Raw genomic sequence first — 16,388 nt, forward strand, 5'->3', positions numbered from 1 at the left:
TTTAAGCTTGGTTTTATAGTTACTGTATTGTACATTTTCGAGATACAAGGTTCTTGCCAAAGTGTACTCCCTTGTAGCTGGTCTATCTCTAATATAAATACCTATACATACTGTGAATAGGCTCAGCACTCCAACAGTTGGATTAAAGTTCAACATATGGGATAAATTCCTTACCTTTGCTCTGACATAAATGACTAAATATTAGCAAAAGTGATAACAAAAAATGGTGATTTATGGACTTTCTAGCACTAAATATTTCACTGATCTGATTTGGGTTTCGTGAAACAGAGTATCTTTTTTTCCCCCAGCTGCTACCCTCCTGAATGCTGAGGTCATGACAGACTTTGTCATATAAATCAGAAATAAAATGTGTGATCATTCAGACAGCGAGGCCAAGTTAGATATTGAATGTTTCTGGTAGGATCGTATGGGAAAACTTCCAAAACAGCTTTAAGTTCATTGTGATTGGTCAGTGCTGAAAACTATCCTAACCAGATATAATAATAATATTAATAATAGCTAGCATTTTTATAGCGCCTTTCATGACAGAGACTATGTGAGAATGACACCCAAACGGAAAATGATAAGATGATTTGATCTTGGAATAGTTTTGGCTCATAACAAACTAATAACAGCTTTCAGCAGATGGATTATTTCAGTCAAGGTGTAGCTGCACATTATTAGGTCATCACCTGATAGACCAGCAGTCCCAAATATTCTGGGATGTAAGAACCTGAAAATCAAGTTTGAATACTCCTTAAATCTTCCTTAATCTTGTACAGCATATATGACTGTTACCTGGTAATGTTTAGCAGCTCTAACACTGCTAGTTATGTCCTGAACTCTGACCTCTGACCTCACACTTCCAACTTCTCAGCAGGCAGGTGGTAGCAGTGAGACGCCAGGGTTATTAACTCTGAAGCAAGTTCTGTTTAATTTAAAGGATCCTTTTGCCTGAATCACAACTAAACCCATACATTTACCCTCTCACCTCTTGTGGTATCTCAATACAATGGAGACAAGTGGAATTTCATGAGAGTTGCTCAAAGCACTGACAAATACCATTTAAATAACTGTAATGTTTCTTTCCAGAAACAATATCCCAGTTACTCTGGATCATCAACAGACCTCGCTGTCAACAGTTTTTATTGGAACTATTTTCAACTTAAGAAATAGTCCCTGAAACAATGTGTATGGCCAAATACTAGGGAGGGATATGGATAAGTGAAAATATATTTTTTGGGGTGATTTGGGAGAACTGACCCTGTTCAATACTTGCACTTGTGTGCTTCACTTGGCTGAAACTTCCCTCCAAGTTCACTGAGGCCACATTGTCTCTACAGGGAGATCATTAGTGATGGTGCCAGTCCTTTAGTGGATACATTTTCACTTTGAGCATTTATGAAACAATATATATCACATTAGTTCAGCTGTTCGCAGATGGCGCTGGTTTTCAGTGGTTAAAGAATGCATGGCGCTGACTGAAACCATAATGAAATCCCTCTGCAGAAGTAGCAAAAATAAAACCCCATCTCACTCTAAATTCTTTGAAGTTCAGTATTTTAACTATTCTTCCTGTCATCACCTATACTCCAACACTTCTACATAGTCATTTGAGTTGACAAAACCATGACTGTGCACAGTTGTGTTTTGTGTATTTGATGAGTAAGTCCCACAGCGGTCATTGTTTGTGTTGTCAGCCCTAAGCTTCACACGCAATATCAATTATGGCTGGACACCATCAAGACATTTTACCACTTAAAAATAATTATCTAAATGATGATGAATCCACAGGCTTCTCCATGTCTCCCTCTCTATCTCTTTTTTATTGTCTCCTTTGATGTGAAAGGATGCATGACTGGCTTTCTTCCCCAGTTTCTTTAAGAAAACATCCAGGACACTTAAGCCAATTACATGCTCCCTGACTCTGACACAGAGATGCAGCCAATGGAGGAAGTGTAATAAGTCGAGTTAAATGCTCAAAACTCTCAGTCTCTGGCCACTAAATGCTTTGATTCAAAAGGGAAGTGAATTGCAGTGACATTATATGATTAGCGGTAATATGAATATGTATCGCCCACTGAGATAGATTTGACTCCGATTTTTCAGAACCTGTGAGGCTCACAATTGTTTTAAGGCTGACCGTCCCGTCAGCTTATGGGCATCAGGGTAAGATGGGGAGAGGTCATAAACAAACAGCAAAAAGCTCCATCTGCTACCAATTTACATCTATAGTCCTGACCTTATCTAAGTGTTTGTATGTAACACTGAGGTTGGTTGTTCAGTCAGTCAGTCTATCACTTTGGTCCAGACTGAAATATCTCAAAACAATTTTTGGATGGATTTAAGAACTATGTTTTGGACCATTATATCTGACAAAGTTTTTGACCACTGCAAATATTGAGCATAGCGTTAGTTCAGGCAGGGCACGAAGTCAGGCTTAGCTTTCAGTACAGCTATATCATACGATCACAGCTAGTCATAAACATACGTCAGCTGATTCCTCTAAGCTTCCCATTGGATACCATACACAGTCAGCTGACAGCTCACCTGATTTCCTCAAGCATCCAATTGGCAAACATCTACATGGCGCCTTATTTAAGCTGCTTTAGCCTGCCTGCCTATCTCTGCTGCTCCTCTACAAGCCTTTTTGCACCCACCTCCACCCCAACTCCTCCTTTTTTTATGTTGTTTCTAATTAATCAATGTCATTTTCTGATTGCCATTGATGCTTGCTCTGTTCTGTACCCTGGGGGGTCTCTGCTGCCGCTCTCCTTGTCTTAAACTTTTCCATGTATGCACATGGAAGGGCAGGGAGGTGTGCTCTCCCTGCCTTAAGGTTTTCCACGTAGGCACGCGGAAGGACAAGGAGGTCCCAGAACAGAGCCATACTGCCAAATGTAAAATTCTGCTTGGAATATAAGATATTTTGACAAAAGTGGTCCTGACTGAAGTGTCATTGACAAGGGTGTGTCCAAATGAAACTGTTACTGAATGATATCGGCCCTCTGTACATATTAACACCCTGGAGCTGTCTGCTGCAAAGTCTTAGTTAACAAAGAAGAGAAAAGTCATAACTCTAATGTGTTGCTAGGCTTTGTTTTGCGATTTCCCACTTTCAGCTAAAAAAAACTTTAGTTTGAACTCTATCCTCTTCTTCAACTCTGTTCTAAAAAAAAGCTAATTTTCAACATTGATCTCTTGTCTAGATAACAATGTAGTTTGGCAACCCTTAAAGTTAGGTAAGTTAAGAGCATCTGTAATGATATTTAATACGCATTTTTTACTAGTATAAAATCACCTGAAAATAAGAATCCATTTTTATCTGCAGACACTGCTGGTTGCCTTGGAAGCTGCCATGTTTCTACAGTAGAAGAAACCCCTTTGTCCAGAACAGACAAACCTTGAAATTATTACACGACTATAATACAGCCTCTCTAATTCATTTAATTAAGCACTCAACTCCCTTGTATTCCTCAAACTATTTGTTTTTAACAAGGTTCTGGTGTCATGGCTGCAGAAAAGGAGAGAGGGGCCATGACTTCCTAAAGCTGATGGATGCTTTAGGTCTTGGGATTTCTAATCACTGGGGAAGTTTTCCTACAGTGTAAACGTGGCTTAAGAGAAGTTACAGGAGGCTATGTGTAAAATAGAATAGTATAAACAGGAAATATAACAGACTATGCTGAAATTGAAAGAAGTGATTGCATGGATCTTTTGTAGATATATTATAGTTACCCACACCTAGTATCTCCTTAAAAACTTAATCATAAATGTTATCATAAATAGATTTTTGGATTTTGTAATTGAAAATGTGAAATGGTCTGAATTTTCTTTTTGATACATGACTCTGTGTTATATAAGTGCCAGGTCGGTGCACTTTCAGGATACATAATGGGTGAAAAGATGTACTTAAATGTGCTGACTTTGATTTCTTCCATTTCCCCATGATGGGTGAGATGAGGGATGTTGTGGGAATATGTTAATGTGCACAGGCACCAAAGTCAGTCTAGTGGTGAGACAGTGATGCACAATTTAAGACAGATGCCATTGTGTTGGAGACTTTTAGAAACATCATTGACCACTGCCTGCACACCATCAGTGCACTTCAACAATCAGAAGAATTTCCAAGGAATGAGAAATTCAGTGAATTTGAACAAAAAAAGCTTTTTTGCACGCCTTAAAATGCACTTTTAAGATTTCATGCATAAACAATGCTGTTTGAAAAACCACTTTAGTTTAAATTGCAATTCCTTTCCAGCATTGTTTAGTTGGAATAAAAAAAAAAAAAGCCATTTGTTCTATGTTCTAATTTTTAAACTAGTCTTCGTTATAGCAAGTCTCACTACGCCCTACTGTGGATACGCCACTAATGATCACAGTTAATGATGCAGCTAGGGCTGGGGGGTCAGATAATTCCTAGATGCCAGTAAATTGCTGCTGAGTAGTTGGACAGGCAAACGAACTGCTAAAAGGCAGAAACAGGAGCGTGAGGTTTCGGAAGAGGGGGTACACCGGCTGTGTTTACATCACCATCAAGTCTGACCGACGGATTAGTAACTTCCTGCAGAGATCAGGGGAGTGCGGGTGGTCACAGACAGAGACAGAGAGGACTGTGTGAAAGTTTGTGCGTGTGTGTATGTGGGCATCTGTGTTTGTGATAGAGGGAGTGGGGGTCTGGGTACTTGCTGTTATCACTAGCAGGATATCATTCCAAATAATGCCATGGATTAAATCTAAAATTAAGTCTTGCTAAAAAGTTCTACTGATTGTTTGCAAATCTCCACCCCCCCTTAGTTATTGTACAGAGATTTCTCCAATGAAGTGAGCCCTGATTATTAACAGAGGTGTTACATTTTAAATGTCTATGGATGATTAGACCCCACAATGGGTTAATAAGAAAGTGTGAGCTAACCATTTAAATAGTCGTAGGGTAGGAGAGAGGCAGCAGTGTATTTGAGGAGAAAAAAGTTCATCTCTGTGCAGCATGAAATCCCAAAACGCAATAACATCCCAAATAATTAATATTCATCACCACAAACATGCCGTCTGTATTCTTGACAATATACTTTTATTAGTTAAATCTATGATTTTCTAAACAATTCCTGCACATACCTAATGATGATTTATCTAACTGTAGCAACTTATGAAAGAACTAAATCCTCATTTGCTGATTTGCTGTTAAATCCTGACCCATATAGTCTCTGTGTCGGGGATAATTATAATTATTAATAATTAATTAAGTTACTGCTGTTGTGCCAAATGCTTAAATATACACAGCATCTCTCTCCCTTTGGAAACTTTCCTGGCTCCTGCTGCTGTGGGATAGCTACTGATACACAATAAAAATAAAATCTACTCAGTAAAGTGCTGGGCAGCAAATACCTGGTGCAGCAAGAGAACCACCCTCCATCCTACATGACAATAGCATGGCTCCTAGAGCATCTTGTCATGCAATTACTGCCCTGAACAGGCTCAAGATGCAGGAGTATCAAAAGACCATCACCTTCCTCCAGGATATCGTCCAGACAGTAACTTTTTGCCAGACTTCTTCTACACAGTGGAAATAAATATCACTCAGTCATAGTGGAACAGCTAATGGCCATGAGCAGCGCAGCACCTGACTTCACAAAAACTGAGAGATGATTCTTTCATCTTGCAGGCTATATCGCCCACAAAGTTAGTAGGTTTGCCAGCATCTGTGAAAAATGCTAAATTGCAACAGAGCATAATTATAACAGTCCTGCTGGAGAAAACAACATCTTAGTGAATTTTAAAGAGTTCCAGGCAGATGCTCTTTGTCTTTGATTTCATTTTCCTAACTGAGGAACTATTTTGGACCAAGGCTGGTTCTTCCCTCATGGAGCTCCGCAAGCACAGTGTGTGTTTTGGAGAAAGTAGCTCAGGCACTTTGTAGCAGGCTCCCATCATGCTGTGGAGTACATGAAAAAATCATGAAAAGATTCATATGGCTGAGGTTGAGAATTGAAGGAAAAAACCCAGAACTAAATGACAGAAAGAAAGAACACTTAAAAGATGGCCATCTTGGAAGAGCCAAACCAAAAAGGTGAAAAGAAACAGCTGCCAAGCTCCAGCATCTATCCAAACTCCAAATGTGCTGTCAAACCTGTTAGCAGTTGCAATGGAAACATTTGGACAAACCATTGCCCCAATTAAGTACTCCAGTACCCAGCAGCCATTGAACATCACTGCTCCTCCACCTACCAGCACTGTGTTCCAGCTGCGCCGCGGCTGCTGGAGCTGATTGCGCCCGTCAAATCAATTAGTCAGGGGCAGATTTGACACCACAGACAACAATACAATTTTTCTTGGAAGTGGAGAAAGCACTGACAGTATAGCTTCATGAAAGATTTGAGATCTTGCCTATTTTTACTGCGATCTGCATGCGTTTCCCATCAGCAGACACACAGCTGACGCGTTCTCGGTAGAAACACGGCGTGCATAGGAGACGCAGCTGCCACATGCTGCTCATGCGGCCTATGTGAACAGGGTGTTACAGTTGCCAAGTTATGATCGGACACTCACTCGCAATCGGTCAATTACCTGTGTTACTTTCCCAGAAGTAAATTGGTTGTGGTAAAATGTCACTAATCTCTACCATTTGGTTTGCTTTTTTCCCTCTGAGCATTTTTATGTGAGTTTATTTGTGTGTGTGTGTGTGTGTGTGTGTGTGTGTGTGTGTGTGTGTGTGTGTGTGTGTGTGTGTGTGTGGGTCTACGTTCTTGGTCCCAAAAGAACACTTCCAGACTGCAGAGGTTAACAGCAGTAAGACAATCAGCCCTTGTAAAGCGATTTCTGGTAATAATAATTATTTCTTGTTAAATAAATTAATAAATGAATAACAGAATATAATTAAAAGTGATATAAAGCAAAATGTATGTAAATAACTGCATAATACATTCATAGGAACCATTACTTCTTAAAGGGTTCTGTCATCTTAAATTCCTTTGCACAAGAGGGAAATAAAAAATGTCAGTGTGTCAACCTAACATACTCAGATAATAACAATAAAGGCATTGTAACAAAATTGACATGCAACTGCAGTTGTATAAACTTATAATGTCAGTGGGAATGATTTTAATACAGAGGTAAATAGGTGCATTTGCAACATATAAACAACCTACTTGGCAGAAAGCATGAACATTTTCTGTTTTTCTCTCTTGCTATCTGTTTTTATGTTTGTGTGTTTGGTGCAGCATTGTGGACCATTAAATAGATTTGGATGAAAGCCTAGTCCACTGTATGCAGCCATGAGAGGGACAGAAAGGGCGGACATGGTGGGAGGGGTAAGGAGAGCAGACAAAGTTTTGGTAACATTTGGCTTCTTAACAACATTTTAGGTTATAACTCTGTGGAGAAGCCTGACAACAGTGGCTATGAAGTAGATTTATTTAGTTGTTTTATTTACCAAGAAAAACCTACTTGGCAAAAACTGAACAAAACCTAATTCATAGAATGTAACTTATATTAACATGAGGTACACCCAACTACACAAAGATATGCAAACCTACATCCGGTGTACATATCTTAAAGCCATGTCCACACTGCAGTGTGTGTGCATGGTGGAACATCTTGTTTTTTATTCCAGTGTCCATGTTAACAGGTTAGAGCAGCCACACATATGTTATTATAATACATTTTGGTGGCCGCACAACCCTTTTTGTAAATTCACATGATTTTAAATCAACCTAAATTAACAACAAATTAGGTTTACTGTCCCTTTGACATCAAAGGAATGATTCAACATTACGGGAAAATATTCTTCAACGCCCTCTTGTTGAGCATTAGATGTTTGTCATTAATTGTTGGTGTCAGGATGAGTTAGGAGCTAGTTCCCCCCTCTGTTTCTCCCTCTCTGTAACATAACTGCTGGCCCAGGCTTATAATGAAGGAAAAAGAAAACATATTCCCCAAAATGTCAAACTATTCCATTGAAGCAGAAGTAACTATTTTCTTTATCGTCTATCATTTCAATCTCCCAGTTAGCTTGTTTAATTCAAATTTCTAATTTAATTTCTAATTTCTTATTCCATGTCATTTAATCCATGTTCACACATTTGTGTGAGATGTTATGGCACTGAACAGACACTGGCACTCTGCTGTGGATTACTCTTACATTGTCCATCAGCCAAGCATTTCCTCACTCCATGGAATTGAGACAAAAAGTGTCTCTTTTGGGCATTTTTTTGCAGCCACAATCTGTCAGCTGGTTGTTTAATCAAATTTGCATTAACAGTTACAGCTCTGGAGAGTCTGCTTTTAGTCAGCGTTCATAAAAACTGTTTTATTATTGTGAACTGCACAAATTGTTAGGCTGTGTGTAATACATGCAGGCATACAACATACAGTCTTTTCTTTCTTTTTTCATTTGTGACAGCAGAATATAGTGTGTTATGATGTATAACAAACACATATATTCTCTTTATTTCTAAATATGTTTCATTGTGTGAATTATTAGTTTCATAGGTTTAGGTTCCTAAATAAATTCACTAACACATTAACCCTTATCATTGCAAGTGCTACCATAACCATTATATATCACTGCAGATCAAAACATGCTCACATGCACTTTTTCTTCCTGGCTGCTCCTCTCTTCCTAGAGTGCTCTGTCATGATAGCCTAATGGTGATGAATTTGTGCAATAACACACAACAAGGCCCTCAGAGGACTGGCCTTCGCTACCAACAATACAGGGACTCACAATGGTTCTATACGGTTTAATGGGCTGAGGAGACTGTAACCACACTGTGTATACAACCCACTCAGAGAGACGAATGTGGGGGTAGTGAGGGGGTGGGAAAAATGTGTGTGTGTGTGTGTGTGTGTGTGTGTAAAAGAGAGTTTAATGGCTACAATAACAGAATTAAAGGACGTGTTTCTCTGTCACTCAGCCAAATAAGGCAAAGGTGCTTTTACATTGTAACATACAAGAAACCATCTATTTACTGCCAACATATACATAACATTTAATCTGCAACACCTCAGGGGGGAGATCATATTGCATACTTGCACCAATTACTTACATTACAACTCCACAGTTAACTTAATCTGCTTCATGACTTTTAAGTTTTGTATAGTGTTCATTCCTCATGCTCATTTTAAAATGAATTTGCTTGTCTAAGGCCAGAATAGAGACTTATTTGCAGAAAGCTGCTTCATTTTGCGGCTGGAACCCCCCCTCCCCCAGTAATAATCACAGCCACAATTATTGAGAGTTCCTCTTTTGAGCCCAGATTTTGCAAAAAGGCACCAATAATGTATGCTGAAAACACTACTAGATGTAAAGACAATGATCACTGGAACACTTTCATACTGAAGAACACTTAAAAACCAGTGTTTTACAGAATATACATTCCAACAAAAGTACCTTTACAATATACAATTTCCTCTAATTTCAGAGTGTTCTGAAAAAAACTCTCTTGAGGAATTTAAGGTTGAATGAGACAGAGCAAGGGAGGTGTAGCAATAAAAATGCTCCATGAACAGGGACAGCAAAGTTGATCCTGTCGGTGGTACTGAGTGATGGCACACCCTCCTTAGTGACAACTGGAACCTCTGTACCGTTAGATACAAGCAGAGTAAATGTTTATTAAAGTAGAGTAACTTTACTCCGTCTCTTTCTCGCTCTCTTTCTGCTCCTCCCTGGTAATTCAATCAGAGGATTAAATGTTGCAACATCAGCTCTGGATTTGGACAATATCCCCTTTATCACTATGGAGATGGTTGGTTGATAAACAAAGAGAGAAAGTTTGCACCTCCCTAAAATGTCAAACAAGAGCACAACCACCTCATTTGCTGACATTAAATAAGAAGGATGAATTCTGCAATACCACTATTTGTGCATGTGTCTTTTAAAGATATCAAAACTGAACATACGATCAATATAAAGTTTGGCAATTTTTATGCAACACTGCTGTCTCATTCAGTGATAAAGTCATTATCTGGGCAACTTATATTGAAGTATTTTTTTGGAGGGGCTTTTATTGGCTTTATGATAGTGACAGCTGAAGACAGACAGGAAAGGGGGGCAGAGAGAGGGGATGACACGCAGCAAAGGCCACAGGTCGGATTCAAACCCTGGGCCGCTGCAGCAAGGACTCAGCCTCGGTACATGGGTCGCCAGCTTTACCCACTGAGCTAACCGGGTGCCGGTGGGAAACTTATATTTAACTTTGTTGTGAGCTGCACAGTAATTGTAGTTAAAGTGCCATTTTGAATGCTGGAACTCAGTAGAGAAATTCATTATTTCAATAGAACAACTGCTTTAGATGTCCCAAGAGACACATACCACATAGCATACTGAGGCCTTAAAAGTCCAATGATATATATGTTTCGTATGTAATGGACAGATAGACGTACAAAGTGACTAGGTCCAATCCAGAGTCAATGACCCAATCCATTGTGGATGTATTCCACTTTACAGTAATTGCAACTTGCAAAATAGAGCTGGAGAGTTCCTCAACTGAGCCCTTTATAACAGGAACTCCTCACTAGAGAAACAACATTGCTCATCTGTTGAAAAGCGTAAATTGATCTATGTTTGTGTTTTCCTGAGAAGTGACCTCTTGAGGTTGTGCAAATACTGACTTCTTCTCTCAGTAGCAAATTTGTCTCTCAGTTTCATTTGTTATCCTGTTGCAAAGGCTCTCATAGAGGAAGTCGGGCTGGCTTTGATTTAAACACAGTGGATTATCCATTAGTTTAATAACATATTACACTAATGAATCTTTGTCACAACCTCCACATAATGTATGATACCCGTTTGAGATGAATGGGTGGGGTTGTTTGGAAATTTGCAAGACTCACAAGGAGGAGGAGGCTCTAACTTAATCAGTGTAGTAGCAATGGAACTGGTGTGTAAATATGATGGCCTTGTGGTGTGATGTCACTCACAGTGTGAAGCATCCTGTCAACATCTGGGTTTAGTTAGAAAGTGCTGAGTGAGCATTGCACCTTGGGACTGACCTGAGAGACAAACTGACGTCAAACACATTTAGGACGATAGACATAGTGTTGCGTTGTGTTGAATGCAGTCTGCGTCAATAGCAATACATTTAATACTAATAATATTACTATAACACATCAACATCAACATAGCTTATTAGGCTGTCACTGTCCAAAGATCCTTTGCCTTTGTCATTGTTGGTCATGGGGGAGCTGGGGTTTGAGCCAGGAGCTTTCTGCGAGCTACAAGACCAAAGCTCTGTCTACTGAGCTATTAATTTAACATTACCAAGCCGATTACTTTACCATTCACTCATTTATCTAGTTGATTACCTAACTTCAGTTACCTGGCTGAGGGAGTCAGGGTTTGAACCATGAATCTTTTGAAGCCGGGGTTTGAGCCAGGAGCTTTCTGCGAGCTACAAGACCAAAACTCTGTCTACTGAGCTATGCCGCCCCTTTCCACCTCCTAGCTCAACTTCTTTACTATTACCAAGCCACTTACCTAAATAGCTAGCCCTTCACTCAGTTACAGAGTTACCTAGCTATTTACCCAATTATATTACAGAGTTATTTATTACATTACCTAACCATTTATTCAATTACTTATCGAGTCATTTACTCCAATTACTTTGCCCTTCAGTCATTTACCTGGTTTCAACTACTAAGCCTTTTGCTCGGCTTGGGCGTGAACCTTCTGACTATGAGACCACATCTCTACTGACTGAGCCATTTATTCTATTACCTAGCCAATTATTATTATTATTAATTATCATTAGTCTTTGAACAGTTGTCCATGATCTGGGGTTTTTGTCAGCAATCTCCAAAAAAGTTAGTTAGTTAGTGGCAAATCAGGGCTATAATGTAGTGTATCAAATTAGTCAATGGTGACATCAGTAGCAGCAACCATGGCTGAATGTAGTCCCAAAGATGCTATTCCTCTAATGGCAGCTAGATGGTTCAAATAAAATCCAAAATATTTCTATGTAATATGTTTTTCTCTCAACAAGATAAGCCCTTTTTGCTATTTTTACCTATTGTCAGCACATCATTGTTTGTTTCACACTTTATCTCGATATCCAAGATGCACAAAAGCACACCCATAGCAATGTAGAACAGGTTCCCATGATAAATGTGGAACAAGTGCTTTGTGTAAAGCAATAGGCTGCAGGCCAGCTGCTCTACAAACTGCTTCATATAAAGTGACAGCTTGCTGGAACGCAGTCTATATTGAGGCCACATTGGATCAACTAGTGATTTACAGTAAATGGCTGAACTACAATGGAGGATGTTACGTTAACTTCATTTGTTGCAAAGTGTTAACTGTAATTATTGATAAACTAGCCTTATTATTTTGTATGTTGTTTTGACTAACATGTAATTACTGCAGTTACACAAAGTGTCTCACAATTCTAACATTAAAGGAACATGGTTCAGTGTTTGTGATTGAAAATAATAGCCGAAAGGGTATTTTATGGCAAGTTTAAATCATTGCTAATTGCTTTCAATATATTCAAGTGACTCTTGATTTGACACTAAGAGAGAGCTCCCTGGCCTGTGTAATTAGTGGTATGTGTTGCACAACTCATACAAAACAGTTATCAGATGCTGTGTTAGGATTGCTCAAACAAAAAGCTCAAAACTGGATGTTTTTTCACAGGATTATAGCAATGGTGTAATCAAGCACCTGGGAACAGCCCTGTGATGAGAGGTGTTTTGGGTGTATTAGCCAAAGGTGGCACTGAGAATGGCTTACTACCACACAAATCCATTCCTCAATCCTACTGTTCATAGATAGAAAGTAAGGGCTAAAATACATCTGTGGAAGAACTGCTTTTCCAATCTAAAGATATAAAAGTGAAAAATCTAAAATGATTGAGGTGCAAAGTGCAACATAAAAGAAGTAAGTTCATATAAAACCGGTTGAAATTTAAGTAAAAGGAGATAACCATATGCACTGTATAAACAAATAAAATGCAATTATAAGAGGTGATCTCACATAGGGCAGATAGATGCCAATAAAGGAAATTATTGAATTTAAAACAATAATTGGATTTAAAAATACTAAACTGGTGATACAGAAAAGCACAATTCAAATACAGTATGTGATGACATTAAACACCATAAAATAATGGATTGGTAAAACATTCTTAAATGTAGGCCATCTTGCAAAGGTCCAATTTGTCTAGTACAACTGCAAATCTAACAACATACCCATCAGCCTCGGCTGTCCTTTTGTGTTTTGTGCTAATTAGCAAATGTTGGCATGCTAGAACCAAGGTGGTGAACAATGTAAAACAGTATAGCTGCTGAACACCAGCTTGTTAGCATTGTCTATGTAAGCATGATGCCATGCATGGCTGCATAATTAACGGTCCTATGTTAATTAGACTGAAGGGATACCGTAAGTCATAGCACTGTATACTTGGTGTGGAACATATCTGGTGATTCACAATCGCTTGGCTTTGGTAATTAAGGACTGGGTTCTTAGTGGACCCCTTGGAATTTAAAACGCTTTATATCCACCACAAATATTCAGCCGTGACTCTTTAGTCTCTAACAGTCTTCTTCAACAGCATCAGTCATTGTCACTGTATTAGTTATGGGAATGTTCTTTGATGCTTGATGATTGTTAACTGCAACTAAAGTGCTGGAAGTAACGTCAGAGAGTCTGTGGTTGCAAGTAACTTCACAAGAATGATGTGCATTTGGCCCACCTGTGAGAGTACACACACACACCATCACACCATGGACACACACACACACACACGGTTTTACAGTTTTTCTGTCTTTTCCTTTGCATATCTTTCCTCTTTCTCTCATTTTCTCCCTCGCTTGTCTCTTGAATATGAACCAGTTAAAGCTGAAATTCTTGTCAAACAGCTAATCCTACTCTCCATCACAGACACACACACACACACACACACACACACACACACACACACACACACACACACACACACACACTGGGTCATGGAAACTAGGGCAATGGAAAGCCCCTTTTCTCCCTTCGCTCTCTCTTTCTGTCTGTGTCATTGAGTGGACTGTAGCACTATCACTCTTGTGCATCAGAGCTGTTCATGGTAATGCTTTAGTTACACACTGGCAGCATGGTGGTACTTCTCCAGCCTCCATCAGTGAAGCAGAGACCACTGCAGCCTGCTGCTTGTGTCTCTCACAATCTTATTTTCTGAAGAATGCCTTTGTGAGTTTGGAGAAGTTCATCAGAGACAATAAAAAAAGTTAAATCTGCATAAAGAAGTGCATGAGTAATGCTTTGGACACTTCTGCACAGTTGTGTAACATACAGAGCCACACAACAGTATGGACATGTGGTTGCTCAAGAGTTCATTTCAGAAATCAAATCATAGAGATTTTGAACAGAATAGTTAGATTAGTTAGCATTGGATGTGTTTACTGCAAACGCGAGCAGGGCTCAGCACTTCAACATACATCAGCATGATGAGAACTATCTGAAATGCCAGAAACCATCTTAGAGAAGAATGTATGACGTGTAATTTGACTTTTTAGGTCCATGTCCCATCTACTACCATGGCGGCAACATGGCGGCAACATGCTTATAACTATACTGCAGTCAGCCAGCAGGGGTGCGACAGGAATCCTTTGGCTTCACCTTTGGAGAGCTGTCATGTCATCCGTCTTTACGTATGTTGATGGTTGTGACCAAAGGATAACCTCTGTGGTTGTCAAATGAAGCCTCTGCGAAATTGCAATAAATATTGCCCTTCCTCCAATGACCACTTGAGGCTGGCAACAGAAGTGAGTCAGTTTCCCAACTTTACAACAGAAATGTTTACAACCTGGTACAAAAAAATGTTTTGGTCTCTATAGCTTATATCTTCGTTCAGAATAGCTGTACGGGGCTTGATTTTACATAACTAACCTGTTTAAATTATACCAAGGCTTAAAATTTTGCATAATAAAGGGAACGTCTGCTCTGAGTTACCTGTGGGTGCCGTGAATGTGTTGTACTATTATTTCTGGGTATTCACTTTCTGTTTCTATAGAGAAGTGACAAAATGTTTATGCCTGTATCTCCTGTAACGGCTTTCACTCACAGTATGCTTTTGAATCATCCCATATGCTAATATTGAACAAATGTTTTTTGACAGAGTTTTGTGGTTAGTTCTGTTACTTTTAACAGATGTTGAGCAACATAAACACGCAGGGAGAACGCAGCAGTTCCATATGTGCGTCCAACCCAGCTTTGGGCTTCTCTCTGATGAAGACCAGAGTGACAAAACAAAAGATGCCAATCCTTAAAACAACAAACCACACTGCACTACTGTCCAAGTTTTAATGCCCCTGCTGCTCGTGGATTTGACTTATGATATAACATCACTTAATGAACCTTATAGCACTTTGCCTTTTCCTGTCTGTAACAAACTTCAGGTCATTGTTTTATGTCACGTACCAAACTTCATCACAGTTTATAATTTTATTTAGCAACTCTACTGTAATTACTGATGAAAACCGAAGTGTTTTTTGGAGAAATGAAACAATAAATCTTTCTTCTTAAACTGCAAATTTTCAAACAAGATCATGATGTCATTACCATAATTTTGACATGAGATTGCACAGAACCTGTATTTTTTATTCAGTGATGCCAAAGAGTAGAAATACTTACTGTGTTATTCACTCACTGTTTAATAGCCTGTAGCTGGGCTGGCAAAAGCACACAACCCAAATGTTTAAACAGTTGAACCACATTCTACACAAACACGTCTTTGTTGCCCAATGGACTCTTCTTCTATATTCTTCCTTGTATTCAAAACTTCCCTTTTCATTTAGTTGACAGAATTAAAACACATTTTTCTTGGATATACCTAGTCTCTTTCTTGTAAGGTGGTCCTTATGACTTGTGCAGTCAGTGTAGTTAGTCAGCAGATCTGGCTTGAATCACTGATATGTTTGTTATACTTTCATGGCTGTTTAACTGGACACTTTATCGCACCACTTCCTGTGACGCAGCATTAGGGGTTGGAGGTCAGGAAGTTCTGATTAACAGCAGAATAGTTAATAGTTATGCTAGAATGAATAATGATGCGTCTAGACCTCATTCATATCCGCAGATCGATATCTGATGTTAGCTTTGAGATGCGTAAGAGTCTGAGACTTGCATGACTTGACTCATATAGTACAAGTTCACCTCCTCACCAGTAGTTATGGGTTGTCTCCCAGAGAAGCTCTTGAACTGTGATATTTTCTTTGTATGTTAAACTATGGTTGATGAAGTCTCATCAAGCACCACCATGAGAAAGACTTCTAAAACCAAAGTCTACAATAGGAATGATAATTGAAAAACTGTCATTAAGTTCCATTCAATAGATTCAGCATATGGATAAGGCATTATTACATCCAAAATCTCAAACCACTGATCTAAATAAAACACAATTTTTAGA

The sequence above is a fragment of the Dicentrarchus labrax genome, unplaced genomic scaffold (assembly GCF_905237075.1).
Source record: "Dicentrarchus labrax unplaced genomic scaffold, dlabrax2021, whole genome shotgun sequence".
Taxonomy (NCBI): Eukaryota; Metazoa; Chordata; class Actinopteri; family Moronidae; genus Dicentrarchus; species Dicentrarchus labrax.